The following is a 13,437-nucleotide window of genomic DNA, read 5'->3' as shown; positions in this document are numbered from 1 at the left end:
CCCTGAGTAATCGAGCAACACTTAGGAGAACATCAACCTCAGAGCTGAAAACCAGCCCGAGATGCAAACACCCATTCAAGCTGATATCAAAATATTGTCGAACAAAGTTTGTGAGTTTGAGGCGCTCTTCGAAGAACGGTTTAGGGAACTCAAACAGAGCCAGGAGGAGACAAGGAGCACCCTCCAGATCCTTCTTAACCATACGGCCCAAGCTGAATAAACCCTTGCCACCACTATCCCCGGTGTCCCAAATTCTAACCCTAACCGCAGTCGCCACACCTCTAACCCTACACTTGCCATCCCAGAACAGCCCAACAGGGCCAACCTAACCCCAACCCAAACAAGTCACCAACCCGCCCACCAAGTTCACACCTTCCCCTGCACCGACCTGATAACTAATACCCCTCTCAGCTAGGACAAGATGAGGGAATACGTCCAGGGACTGGTAGTTGAGAGCCGCAACCGGGCCCAGGATTCGGCCGTCTTGCAAAAGCCCTATTTCGACTGTATTCTGTACAAATCTTACCTTGTCAGGTGATAGCTATAATTATATAACCCTAGCAAGTGCACTAGTTATCAAGTAGTATAAAGATATCGTTCCCACGAGGATTTAACAAAATAAGTATTACAACTATGGCTTCCCTTAATTATTTGGACAACCAAATTTTGGATCTAACAATAGGAACTATTGAAAATTAAAGATAGAAAAAAAAAGAGATAAAAACAAAGGCAATCAATGACTGAACTTGCAACGATTTAACTGAAAGTGCCAAGACTATTGGTCCACCTAACCTTTCCAATGAGCATCAATTTATTTAATATTCCCTTCCAGGATATATCAAACCTACTTCTATCAAGTAACCCTTTGATTCCTCGATTAGAGTTCTCGAGATAGAAAGTGCATTAAGTTCTATGAAAAACCTGTATCATCAGATGAATCATGTATATATATTTCTATATACCATTCAATTCACACTATGAGTTATGTGGTCTATTATATGAATTCCCCGTCTGGTTCATTCACATAAACCAAATCAACTAAGAGGTGGCCAAGCTCCTAATTGCATTATGCATAATAACTCATAGAAAATAGAAAAATAAAAATAGCTTGGTTGAATTAAATAAAAATCAATCCAAGGTCATGGTTAGGCTTTCCATAGCCCCAGCTATAAATAAACTAGTTCATGATAAAGAAGATTAAACAAACAAGGTATAAGAAAGAACTCATGATGTTGCCCTTGAAGTTGAGATCGATGAGCTTGTCTTCTCCTTTCTGCCGCCTTCTTCTCCTCCTAGGTTGCTGACTGCTTCCTTGAAAGCTGAAGCTTTCTTGGAGGACTTTTGATTGCTCCCCAGATTGATTGATGCCTGGTGCTAGTCTGCCCCCCCCCCCCCTCCAACTCCTTTTTGGAGTTCTTTCTCAAAAATAGAAAGTCCTAATTCCTAATGATTAGTTTAGATCTAATCCTATCCTATATCTTATCTAGTAATCTCAATCTCCTTTATCTTTCTATAATTTCATCAAAAAATTAAATCTGATAGGACTCTTTACAATTTCCTTATTCTTGTATTCGTATTGGGCTTCTGCTGCGAATTGGGCTTCTATTGCGAATTAGGCTTTCCTACGAATTTGCTCAGACTTCGGGCCCGATTTTGACTTTGATGCAATCTGAATCTATCAAAACTCAAAACATGAGAATTGTAGAGTGTTTCCTTATATTTCTAGTGCATCTTGAATCATCTCAATCGGAATCCGGATGGGAGAATTATGCCCAGATTACTATGTGGCACTGAAATTGTGCAAAATTACCCGATTAGCCTTATTTTTCTCGTGACGCCTTCTTTCATCCCCTGAATCGAAATACAAGAATAATGAGTCCAATTAAGTACTAATTAAGTATAAAAGACTGAATAGGGATAAAAATATGATAATTTTTATTCTTATCATCAGGTACACCCCTCCTCGGTAGTGGTCGCAATACAATGGACAGAGATGTAGCCTGTAGGAGCATATCAGCAAGTTTGAGGACATCCCTAGCTCCTTCACCCTCAACGGAGACCTCAAAGTATGAAAGTTCTTGAAGTTTCTAATTGGCCCAACATATACATGGTTCATAAGCCTCACCCTCGGGAGCATTGATTCATGGGGCGATCTAGCCAAGAAGTTCCTATCAAAATGGTTCACCTTAGAAAGAAAACTAACGATGGCCGATACACAAAACGTAGAGCAAGGACAAGGAGAGGATATTCTGGCCTATGTCATGAGATTCCAGAAACTTACACACTTTGTCTTCGATGAGCACGCCATTGAGAGAAGTTTTGTCAAGCAGTGTGTTCAAGGCATGCGTCCTACCTACAAAATCGACAATAAAAATATTGAAGTCGAAACCTTCAGCCAACTCTGGAGGTGCACGGAGAGAATGGCACAAACAGTGAAAGACATCTCCCCGTATAATAGAAATGAGAAGTATGCAGTTAACAAGAAACCCAAGAACAATGTAGGACCTAGAAAAGGACCATATCAGTGAGGATTCGACCAAGGGAAGAGAATCGCACCACCACCTCCCCATTTCCCCTAAACAAGGGAGGAGGTGATCATGATCATGAACAAGCTAGTAGAAGATAGGGTCATCAGCCTGTCGCTGCCACTGCTAGGAGTAGACCTAGAGAAATACAAGCGCGGAGGAAGGTGGTGCTACTACCATTAGACACCACACCATGACCTAATGGACTACTTCACCTTAAGGAGATTATTCATACAGAAGGTGAAGCTAGACCAGCATGTGAAGAAAAACCTGGCTCGTCTAGAAACTGACCCCCTCCCCGCCCATACCTAGGGAGGTAACATCAACATGGTTGGGGCATCCAGCCAGTATCAGGCTAACACTCTGATAGAGAAACTGGAACAAAGTGAAGAACTACACTAGTTCTTCACCAAGCATGGGGCCAACACAATGACACAGAAGTTGGCCATCAGAGCATTGGTAGAGGTATTCCAGCACCCTCTACAACCTTACAGTCGGGACCACAATAGCATAGAGTTCATAGTGGACGACATGTTGGCCATGGATCCTCATTATAACAAACCCCTATACATCATGGCGAAAATAGGGGGCTTTGACATGAGAAGATCGATGGTCGATCTGAGAAGTTCTGTTAATCTTATCACTATCCACATGCTAGAGTTGATGAATGTCTAAAAGGATGACATCAAGGGACTGCCTTTAGAGGTAATAGACTTCAATGAAAACCTGTCCATCATCGAAGGATCCATCGAGTTGCAAGTGAAAATCGGGCCATTCAACATAATGCAAGAGTTTCAAGTAATCCAAGGAAGGACCTACTACCATGTTCTCTTGAGGCGTCCACTGATCCATGACCTAGGCTCCGTCCCCTCGACATACCACCAATGCATCAAAGCTAGATACCGAGGGAGATCGATAAGGATCCCGACCACCAGAGCCCAGTTCGACAAGTCCGAGACATATTTACAAGATGCCATCTACTTCATGGAATTCGTGGAGGATGGCGAAATGAAGATCGCCAAGGTCGAGGGAACAAAGTTGCCCCACCTACTTGAAAGCAAACGTGCAGGAACCTTGGAATGGCGGAAAAGAAGCAAATGCGTTCGGGTGATGGGGGACCACGAGAAAGACTACTATACAATCATTGAGGACCATGAGGAAGACGAGCCACCCACAGCTAAGAAAGTCATCTCTGAGGTATAATTTTATTACAATACATTTTGTTTAGCGTAGCCTTATCGCAACATGTACTAGCAGTGAAATTTCCTTTTTTTTTCAAAAGAGTTTAACCTTAATCTATTATTAGTATTTTCCAAATCGAATACATATTTATCACAAAGTTCCTACAATTTTCTAATGGAAGACTCTAAGTATTGTCTCAACCAGTACCATTTCACCGTATCATAAATCGATGTCGCTATGGTAACACCATCAAGCAATAATGCAACCAATGAACATGGCACAAAGGTACCACTTTTAACCACAGACCTATATAGACATAAAACCCTCAAAATCTGAGGCAAATAATAACATGAACAACTTCAAGAGTTGAAAGAAGACACACTGGAATACTGTGATGAGGTCAGAATACCTCCAAGGTGCATGACGGAGTCCATCGACACAGTCGAGGAACCATTAGAAGAGATCAACCTAGCAACTGATGAAACAGACAAAAGACCTTTATACATATCTTCTAAGCTAGTAGTCGAGGACAGAGGAAAACTCATCGCACTTTTACACGAATTTTAGGATGTATTCACCTGGTCATACGACTAGGTGCCAGGGTTAGACTTAGAACTTGTCCACCACTCCTTGTGCATAGATCCAAAATTCTGGCCAGTAAAGCAGCCACAAAGGATTTTCAAGCCAGAAATAACTCTAAAGATCAAAGAGGAAATAGAGCAGCTTTTGAAAGTAGGCTTCAACAAACCTATAGCACATCCTCAGTGGCTCACCAACGTAGTTCTAGTAAAGAAGAAGAATGGGTAGCTGAGGTGTTGCGTTGATTTTAGGGACCTGAACAAGGCTTGCCCACAAGATGAGTTCCCTCTTCCCAACATGGAGGTGTTGATAGACTCAACCGCAGGACATGAGCTTTTATCAATCCTAGATGCTACAGTGGATACAATCAGATCTTCATGGACCCCGCAAACGCACCTCATACAGCCTTCAAGACACCCATAGGGAACTTCTATTACAAGATGATGCCCTTCGGCTTGAAGAATGTCGGGGCAAAGAAGCATGAAGCATTGATCCTCCTTTAAACTTCATTTTCCTTGTTCTCACAATATAGCAGAGTATGAAGCACTGATCCTCGGCCTGATCAAGGCAATAGAAGCTGGCGCAAAGAAGATAAAGGTGATCGGCGATGCCAAATTGGTGATCGAACAACTTGATGTAAGCACGACAATGAAAGAACTAACTATTCTACCATATAGAACCCTGACCTAGAAGCTAATCCACAACCTAGATGTAGACTTCAAACACCAGAATAGAGCCAAAAACAGGTTTGTTGACGCATTAGCTACTTTAGGATCCAAGATGCAAGCCAGCCCGGAGCCAATAGAAATTACTATCCAATTAGTAGACAAACAATCAACTTTCACCCTGAGGGACCGGGTGGAAGAGGAGCATAAGATAGCAATAGATGATTGGAGATACGAAGTAATAAAAAAGCTAAAGAGTCAAGCCATAGGGACACAAGACATCAAGTAAATCGCAAAGTTCCAATTGGTGAATAGGGTGTTGTACCACAGAGAATTGGACAACATAAGGACAAGGTGCTTAGGAAAATCAGAGGCCGAATGATGCTGAACGAAGTGCATAAGACCAGCTTTGGGAATGTCGCAATACCCTATTTCGTAAATTATAGAGGTAAGGGTATTACTGGCCTACGATGAGGTGGGACTCTACCAAGATACAAAGAGGATGCGACAAATGCATCTCACAGATGGACGACAGAGAATGTCTAGTAGTTTGCGAAGAGGACTAGAGAAGGATGTATATAAAATATTTGTAGGAACACACACTCTCCATTGACATTACGTTGAGGAGGAAGCTATTGTCTAAGGTCAAGAGGTTCTATCTCCAAGACAGAGTACTGTACAGGAAATCATACTCAACAAACCTCTGCGATGCTTAGCCAATAAAGAGATTAATGATGTATTAGGAGCAACCCATAGTTCTAAACCTACAGCCCACCAAGGCTTGCTTGCTCTACACAACCACATCCTACATCTAGGCTTCTACCAACCAACTATGATGGAAGACACACAGCGGCATGTGCGCCGATGTCACAAATGCCAAATCCATGGTGAAAGGATCCACAAGCCCGCCAACACCCACCACCCAGTTATCACGCCCTGGCCCTTCCACACTTGGGGGTAGACCTAAATGGGCAGAAGCCATCCCCTTGTGACGAATCTATGTAGGTAACATAGCAAATTTCCTGAGACAAAACATAGTATACAGATTTAGAGTATTGATGTGTGCGCATGCTACACAACACTTTTATTATTATATACATGGTTTTAATGATATTTTGCAATGGTTTTTACCCTAATTGAGCAGAATTCCAGGAAAACTGAGTTTGGGACAATCTAGGGTGAAGAGAGCATACTTCATTCCATCAAGAAGAAAAGCCCAGCCGAAACCCCATGGGAAGCACTGAAGCCACCAAGGAGAGAGGCCCAACTACAACCCAACTAAAACCTTATGGGAGAACAACAGTTCGGCCCATCAAGGAGAACAACCCAACAACAGTTCGTCCCACCAAGAACAGCAGCTCAACCGCAGCCCTAAGGGAGGCTCGAAAAAGGTGGCTGACTTTAGAGAAGGAAAAGGAGGCTGAAAGGAAGAGTATAAAAGAAAAAGAAAAGAGGGAATTAGGGTTCGGACCCTTGAAGACAAAACCAAAGAAGAAGAAGAAGAACTGCTAGAGAAGAGAGAAGGTTGTTGAATGCGAATTGAAGAAGAGATCAAAGATTGATGCAGAAATCTTAGGTTGTCTTCTTTGATTCTGCAATTTGGTAACCTAGATTCGATTAGGGTTTCTTGATGTTTCTTTATTGAATCTTTCTTTTCTTCTTTTTATTATGCGAACCATGATGGATTTCAAATCTGATCTGTAATTAATAATTCAACAGATCCGATTGATTGTGATTCATTCTTGGTATTCTTGATTAGGGTTTTCAATTAATAGAATAATCTTGGCCGAATTGTTCTTGTTTCTTGGATTACTTGAATTGTTAGAGAAAGAGTTTAGGTAATCAGATCATCTAATCAAGAAAGCGGACTGAATGCATCTTAGAGATAATTTGCATGGTTTGTTTGGCATTTATTCATAACTGAATTGATAACCTTCGAATTCTTTGTTCTTAATGCATCTATGGCGATTAAATTTCTAATAGAGATATAGAGATTATTGCTCATAGATAAAGTGGGTGGTGCTCGGGAGAGGCTGCTCATAAAATTCGGGTTTTGCCAACCCAAGACTGAATTCACTTCAGTTGGGCTGCTTAATGATTTAAGTGCTAAACCGTTTCTGCTAGTTTCTTGCATGAAACAATTCTTCTCATCATTAAAGGTGGTCTGATCCGAAACTGCTTAGGGTAGTTTGCTAAGTAGGAGCTAGGGTTTTGCTTTGTTTAATATTTCGGTCTATCGGATAACAAAAGGTTGATTCAGTACTAGTAGTTGTTGGATCAATCCTCATGGGAACGATACTCTACTCATCATTATATTACTTGATCGGATAGTGCACTTGCTAGTGTCTTCTAAGCGCATCAAGTTTTTGGCACCGTTGCCGGGGATTATCACAACAATATTAGGAACCATCAACTGATGTTAATCTGATTTTAATTTTGTACATTATGTTTATGATATTTGTGTATTAGTCTCTTTATGACTTTGACTTGTACAGTTTATGACACACAGAAGTGAAAAGGAGAGCACCATCTACGGTCCCGAGATTGAACGAACTCTCCATCGCCGCCTTAGAGCTTCTAAGCAAGGGAGAGCTGAAAGTGCAGAGATGGCCGAACAAAGGACCATGATGGATTATGCCAAACCAGCCCTCATCGGGGCAGCCTTGAGTATTGTGAGACCAGCAATAGCTGTCAACAACTTCAAAATCAAACCAGCAATCATTCAGATGATTCGGAATACAATTCAGTTCTGTGACTTGACACATGAAGATCCGAACACTCACATCGCCGACTTCTTGGAAATATGTGACACATTCAAACACAACGGGTTAGTGATGATGCGGTGAGGCTCAGATTGTTTCCGTTCTCATTGAAGAACAAGGATAAGACGTGGTTGAACTCTCTACTAGCTGGATCGATTGCTACATGGGATGAAATGGCTTGCCGCTTCCTATCCAAGTACTTCCCTCCGTCCAAGACAGCAAAGATGCGGAATGATATCACCACCTTCTCTCAGCAGGACAGAGAGTCATTGTATGAGTCATGGAAGCGTTACAAAGAATTACTAAGGAAGGTCCCTCATCATGGACTTCCCGTATGGCTGCAAGTTCAGACATTTTATAATGGATTGACCGAAGCCAATAAGACTATTATGGATGCTACAGCTGGGGGATCCATTAATAATAAGACCCCTAAAGTTGCCCATGCACTCATTGAGGAGATGGCTGCAAACAACTACCAATGGTATTCCGAGAGAGCCCAAGTTAGGAGACAGCCCGGACTTCATAATGTAGACACCTATACAACACTATCTGCACAAATCGGTGCCCTCAGCAAGAAGATAGATGAAATGCAATTGGCAGCCATGCATGTTTAGACCATAGCTTGTAAATGGTGTGGGGGAGGTCATGGCAACACCGAATGCCAAGTTGGGAATCAGTACATGCAATCCCCCGAGCAAGTAGACTTTGTTGGTAATTTGCAAAGGCAACAAGACAATCAGTACCCTCGTGCTTTTAACCCCGGATGGAGGAATCACCCAAATCTGTCTTGGCAAAATCAAAATACGGTGAAACCCTTTCCCCAAAATTTCAATCAGCTAGAGAAGAAATCCAATCTAGAGGAGATAATGACCAAGATCATAGCAAGTGCAAAAATGAGATTTTAGAACCAAGAAGCATCAATCAAGAACTTGGAAATTCAAGTGGGGCAGTTGGCACAGATGATATCTTCTAGATTCCAAGGCACTTTACCCAGCAATACCTAAGAAAATCCAAGAGAGAAGGTACAAGCCATTACTTTGAGAAGTGGTAAAGAGTTGCAAGAGGTGGAGAAGAAGGCAAAGGAAGAAGGCAAGATGGGTGCAACCCTAGAAACTGAAAAGAAGGAGGAAGAGCAATCTGATTCAAAGAAAGAGAAAAGTCAACAGCCGCAAGTACCATTTCTGAATAGGCTAAAGCAACACAAATTGGAAAAGGAATTCGGTAAGTTTCTTGAAATTTTTAATAGTTTACATATTAACATTCCTTTTGCAGATGCTTTAGTCCAGATGCCATACTATGCAAAGTTCCTGAAGGAGATATTGGCAAACAAAAGGAAACTGGGAGATGTGGCTACAGTTGCTATATACATGGTTTTAATGATGTTTTGCAATGGTTTTTACCCTAATTGAGCAGAATTCCAGGAAAACTAAGAGTTTGGGACAATCTAGGGTGAAGAGAGCATACTTCGGCCCATCAAGAAGAAAAGCCCAACCGAAACCCCATGGGAAGCACTGAAACCACCAAGGTGAGAGGCCCAACTGCAGCCCAACTGAAACCATATGGCAGAACAGCAGTTCGGCCCATCAAAGAGAACAGCCCAACAACAGTTCGGCCCACCAAGAGCAGCAGCCCAACCGTAGCCCAAAGGGAGGCTCCAAAAAGGCGGCTGACTTTGGAGAAGGAAAAAGAGGCTGAAAGGAAGACTATAAAAGAAAAAGAAAAAGAGGGAATTAGGGTTCAGACCCTTGAAGACAAAACCAAAGAAGAAGAAGAACTACTAGAGAAGAGAGAAGGCTGCTGAATGCGAATTGAAGAGGAGATCGAAGATTGATGCAGAAATCTTAGGTTGTCTTCTTCTTTGATTCTGCAATTTGGTAACCTAGATTCGATTAGGGTTTCTTGATGTTTCTTTATTGAATCTTTCTTTTCTTCTTTCTATTATGTGAACCATGATGGACTTCAAATCTGATATGTAATTAATAATTTAGCAGATCAGATTGACTGTGATTCATTCTTGGTATTCTTGATTAGGGTTTTCGATTAATAGAATAATCTTAGCCGAATTGTTCTTGTTTCTTGGATTACTTGAATTACTTGAGAAAGAGTTTAGGTAATCAGATCATCTAATCAAGAAAGCGGACTGAATGCATCTTCGAGATAATTTGCATGGTTTGTTTGGCATTTATTCATAACTGAATTGATAACCTTCGAATTCTTTGTTCTTAATGCATCTATGGCGATTAAATTTCTAATAGAGATATAGAGATTATTGCTCATAGATAAAGTGGGTGGTGCTCAGGAGAGGCTGCTCATAAAATTAGGGTTTTGCCAACCCAAGACTGAATTCACTTCAGTTGGGCTGCTTAAAGATTTAAGTGCTAAACCGTTTCTGCTAGTTTCTTGCATGCAACAATTCTTCTCATCATTAAAGGTGGTCTGATCCAAAACTGCTTAGGGTAGTTTGCTAAGTAGGAGCTAGGGTTTTGCTTTGTTTAATATTTCGGTCTATCAGATAACAAAAGGCTCATTCAGTACTAGTAGTTGTTGGATCAATCATCGTGGGAATGATACTCTACTCATCATTATATTACTTGATCGGATAGTGCACTTGCTAGTGTCTTCTAAGCGCATCAAGTACCAATGCGGATACTGACTGACAACGGTTTGTCAGTCAAAAATCAAGAAGTCCATGACCTCCTAGGGCAGTACGGGGCAAGATTAGGAACATCTGCGATATACTACCCCTAGGGATACGGCCAGGCAGTGGCCATAAACAAGACATTATTAAGAATGATGAGCAAAATAGTGGTTGATAATCAAAAGGATTGGGTAGACAAGCTATCAAAAACACTTTGGGCTTATCTCACATCTATTAGAAAAAGTACACAGGCGACACCCTATTCCTTAGTCTACGGTCAAGAGGCGGTGCTCTTACTATAGATAAAAGCTATTTCTGCAAGGGTAGCTTTCTCAATGGGTAAGAAAATCAAACCAGAAGATGATGTTAGAGATGCAGCCTCACAGAAGTAGGAGAAGTACAAACAAGTCGAGGCTAATAATGGCAAAAAACACCTAAAGCCTAGAAGTTTCAAAGAGGGGGATAAAGTATTGAAGACATCTCTCGACGTTCAACAAGGCAAGTCTGCGGGGAAGTTTGCACCAACATTGGAAGGGTCGTACTTAATAAAAGAGGTCCATAATTTGGGCTACTATGTGTTAAAAACTATAGACAAAGGCGAGGATGATGAAACCATAAATGGTTCCTAGTTGAAACCTTACTTTAATTAGCTTTGTGTCTTTTGTAATCACACAAGTATATGTACATGTTTTATGAACAATCTACTATGTTTTACATGACTCTTTACTTGTCACTCTTTTGATTTACAATAAAGTCTAGAATTCTAACTGCAATGAAGTTAGCTTTACCTTACAAACCAAGATTACATACATAAAAGTTGTGAAATAAAGAGTACACTACAATTCATTCCAATATGTATCACATACTTACTCACATGCATATCTTGCTTATAATTATACAATCTGTTTTACCATGCTCTCCAAGCCCCGACAACCCCGGGCACTCTATACCACATGCTCCATGCAAAGGTCCTAGCAATCCTAGGTGCAACTCAAAGCCCTAGACACCCCTCGGCACACAACTAAGCCCTAGACACCCCTAGACACACTACTAAGCCCTGGACACCCCAGATACACAACTAAGCCCTAGGCACCCCAGGCACATTACTAAGCCCTGGACACTCCCAAGCACACAACTAAGCCCCGTGCACCCCAAGTACACTACTGAGCCCTAGACACTCCCGGGCACACAACTAACCCCCGGGCACCCCAGACACACTACTAAACCCTGAACACCCGAGCACCCTAGGCACACTACTAAAGCCCTCGACACCCCGGGTACCCCAGGCACAGACAAGCCCTGGCAATCCCAGGCACAAATAAAGTCCTATAAACCCCAGGCACAGACAAGTCCTGGCAACCCCAAGCATAGATAAAGCCTTGGCAACCCCAGTCACAGCCACACCTCCATGTAACCATCGGAGGGCTATGTCGACAGTAGGTTTGACTCCCGTGGAATTCATAAATTCAAATACTCTACTTAACCGCGATGAACTAGGGGAGAACAAACTTCGACTGCCCAATGACAGTAATAACAATTCACTTGCAAACAATGCCCTACGCTCCCAAGGTTGGTTGCGATAAACTAAGCGTCTACTGCACAACTCATAGAGGGCCCTACCCCTTTAAGGTATGGCAACACACAGAGAAGTTAACAAATCATTTAGTGTTCCTCAGCACACAAAAGACAAACCCATTTCTAAACATCAAAGCACATCCTACATTTCAACTCTTTCGCGAGGTGTTCCTTTCGCATCTAATAACGTTTCAATACAGGAACAACCTCTTATCTGGGCAACTCCTCCTGATCGTGCCTCAATCCACACTGCTCAATGTCTCTAAATGCCTTGCGATAAAGTGACACAATGTTTGCACTTGATTACAATAAAACCCGACAGGGAACTCGTTAACTCACACCCATTGCTACAACCCTATTGTGCGATAAGTACACACACATGAGTAGCATACTGCAATTAAGTTCTCTACAAATTCAAATCCCAGGTTATTGCTTACGGAGACTAGACAGAGGACTCATTCATAGCAAACGCTACAAACGCACCGGCAACCTCACTCAACCACCTTAGCACACCGCGATAAACCCTACCACATGAATACTGTAAAGACAAGAAGCACACAGTGCGATCAATAATTATGAAAAATTGGAATACGAAAAAATTTTTACGATACAGGACGAGAATAATATTGAACATAATTGAATTTCTTTGCACTAGTCACCAAAAATAAAATAAAATTATTATACAATCATGGGACAACCCCAGAATAGTCCACTACAGCAAAACACAATCAATGGTCATTTGGCCCACTCTTCCCGTATGGAAGATATGGCATCTAGCACCCCACTAGTTTCCTCAAAATTCTTCAGGCTCTCCAACTCCGCCTTGTATTCCTCGAGGATCCGTTCTTACCGAGCACATTCTTCCCTCAGACCCTTGAGCTTGTTCGCGACTCTAGTGACGCTTGCCTCAACTATTTTCTGGCGCCCACGGACATCCTTCATGGAATGGAACGGATCAATCTGATGTATGTCCTAACCAGCCTTCCAAAAGGCATGTGCTAACACAACGACGCACTGCTCTGATCTGGTCCATGAAGAAACCTATCGATGAAAAAGCCCGACAGGCCTCCAGCCAGTAGGCGAAGTCAGTCCATGATAAATCCTTTAACGGGAGGACCATTACACGACCCATTAACGTAGCAACGGTGTTCAGGGCAGGACCTACAATCTCTGGATGTAGTCTTCCTTCTGGAAACCACTCAGCATAAATCGTAATTGACACGAACTGAGCAACTGCACTAGAGACGCTGTACTGCACGCCTTTACCTTGAACCCGTACCGGCTCCACCACTGGGAAGTGCAACAACGGGATGCTGTGATTGTCACAGTATTCTAGCAGTTCCTGCCATATCTGAAGCAGTTCCTCCTCGTACGACAACTCCTCGGGAGGAAAGATAATGCTGGGCTCCGTCTCTTCACTCCCTGAGTGACACTCCGCCTCAGCCAAGACCTCAGGCCCCACAGAGTTGTTTTCCCCAGTCTGCATAGAAGCATCCCCGGTGACGCCACCT

General features: G+C 42.3%; 1 non-coding gene across 1 annotated transcript; it reads right to left on the bottom strand.

Annotated features, from left to right (window-relative positions):
* Positions 1 to 7,934: 7,934 nt before the first annotated feature.
* Positions 7,935 to 8,041, bottom strand: LOC148789796 (small nucleolar RNA R71). The gene has a single exon (XR_016079969.1). It is a non-coding gene; the product is annotated as a small nucleolar RNA R71 (small nucleolar RNA).
* Between the last annotated feature and the right edge of the window lie 5,396 nt (positions 8,042 to 13,437).

This window comes from Nelumbo nucifera, chromosome 8, assembly GCF_055504915.1.
Source record: "Nelumbo nucifera cultivar China Antique chromosome 8, China Antique-T2T, whole genome shotgun sequence".
Taxonomy (NCBI): domain Eukaryota; kingdom Viridiplantae; phylum Streptophyta; class Magnoliopsida; order Proteales; family Nelumbonaceae; genus Nelumbo; species Nelumbo nucifera.
This window is presented reverse-complemented; position numbering and strand designations above follow the sequence as displayed.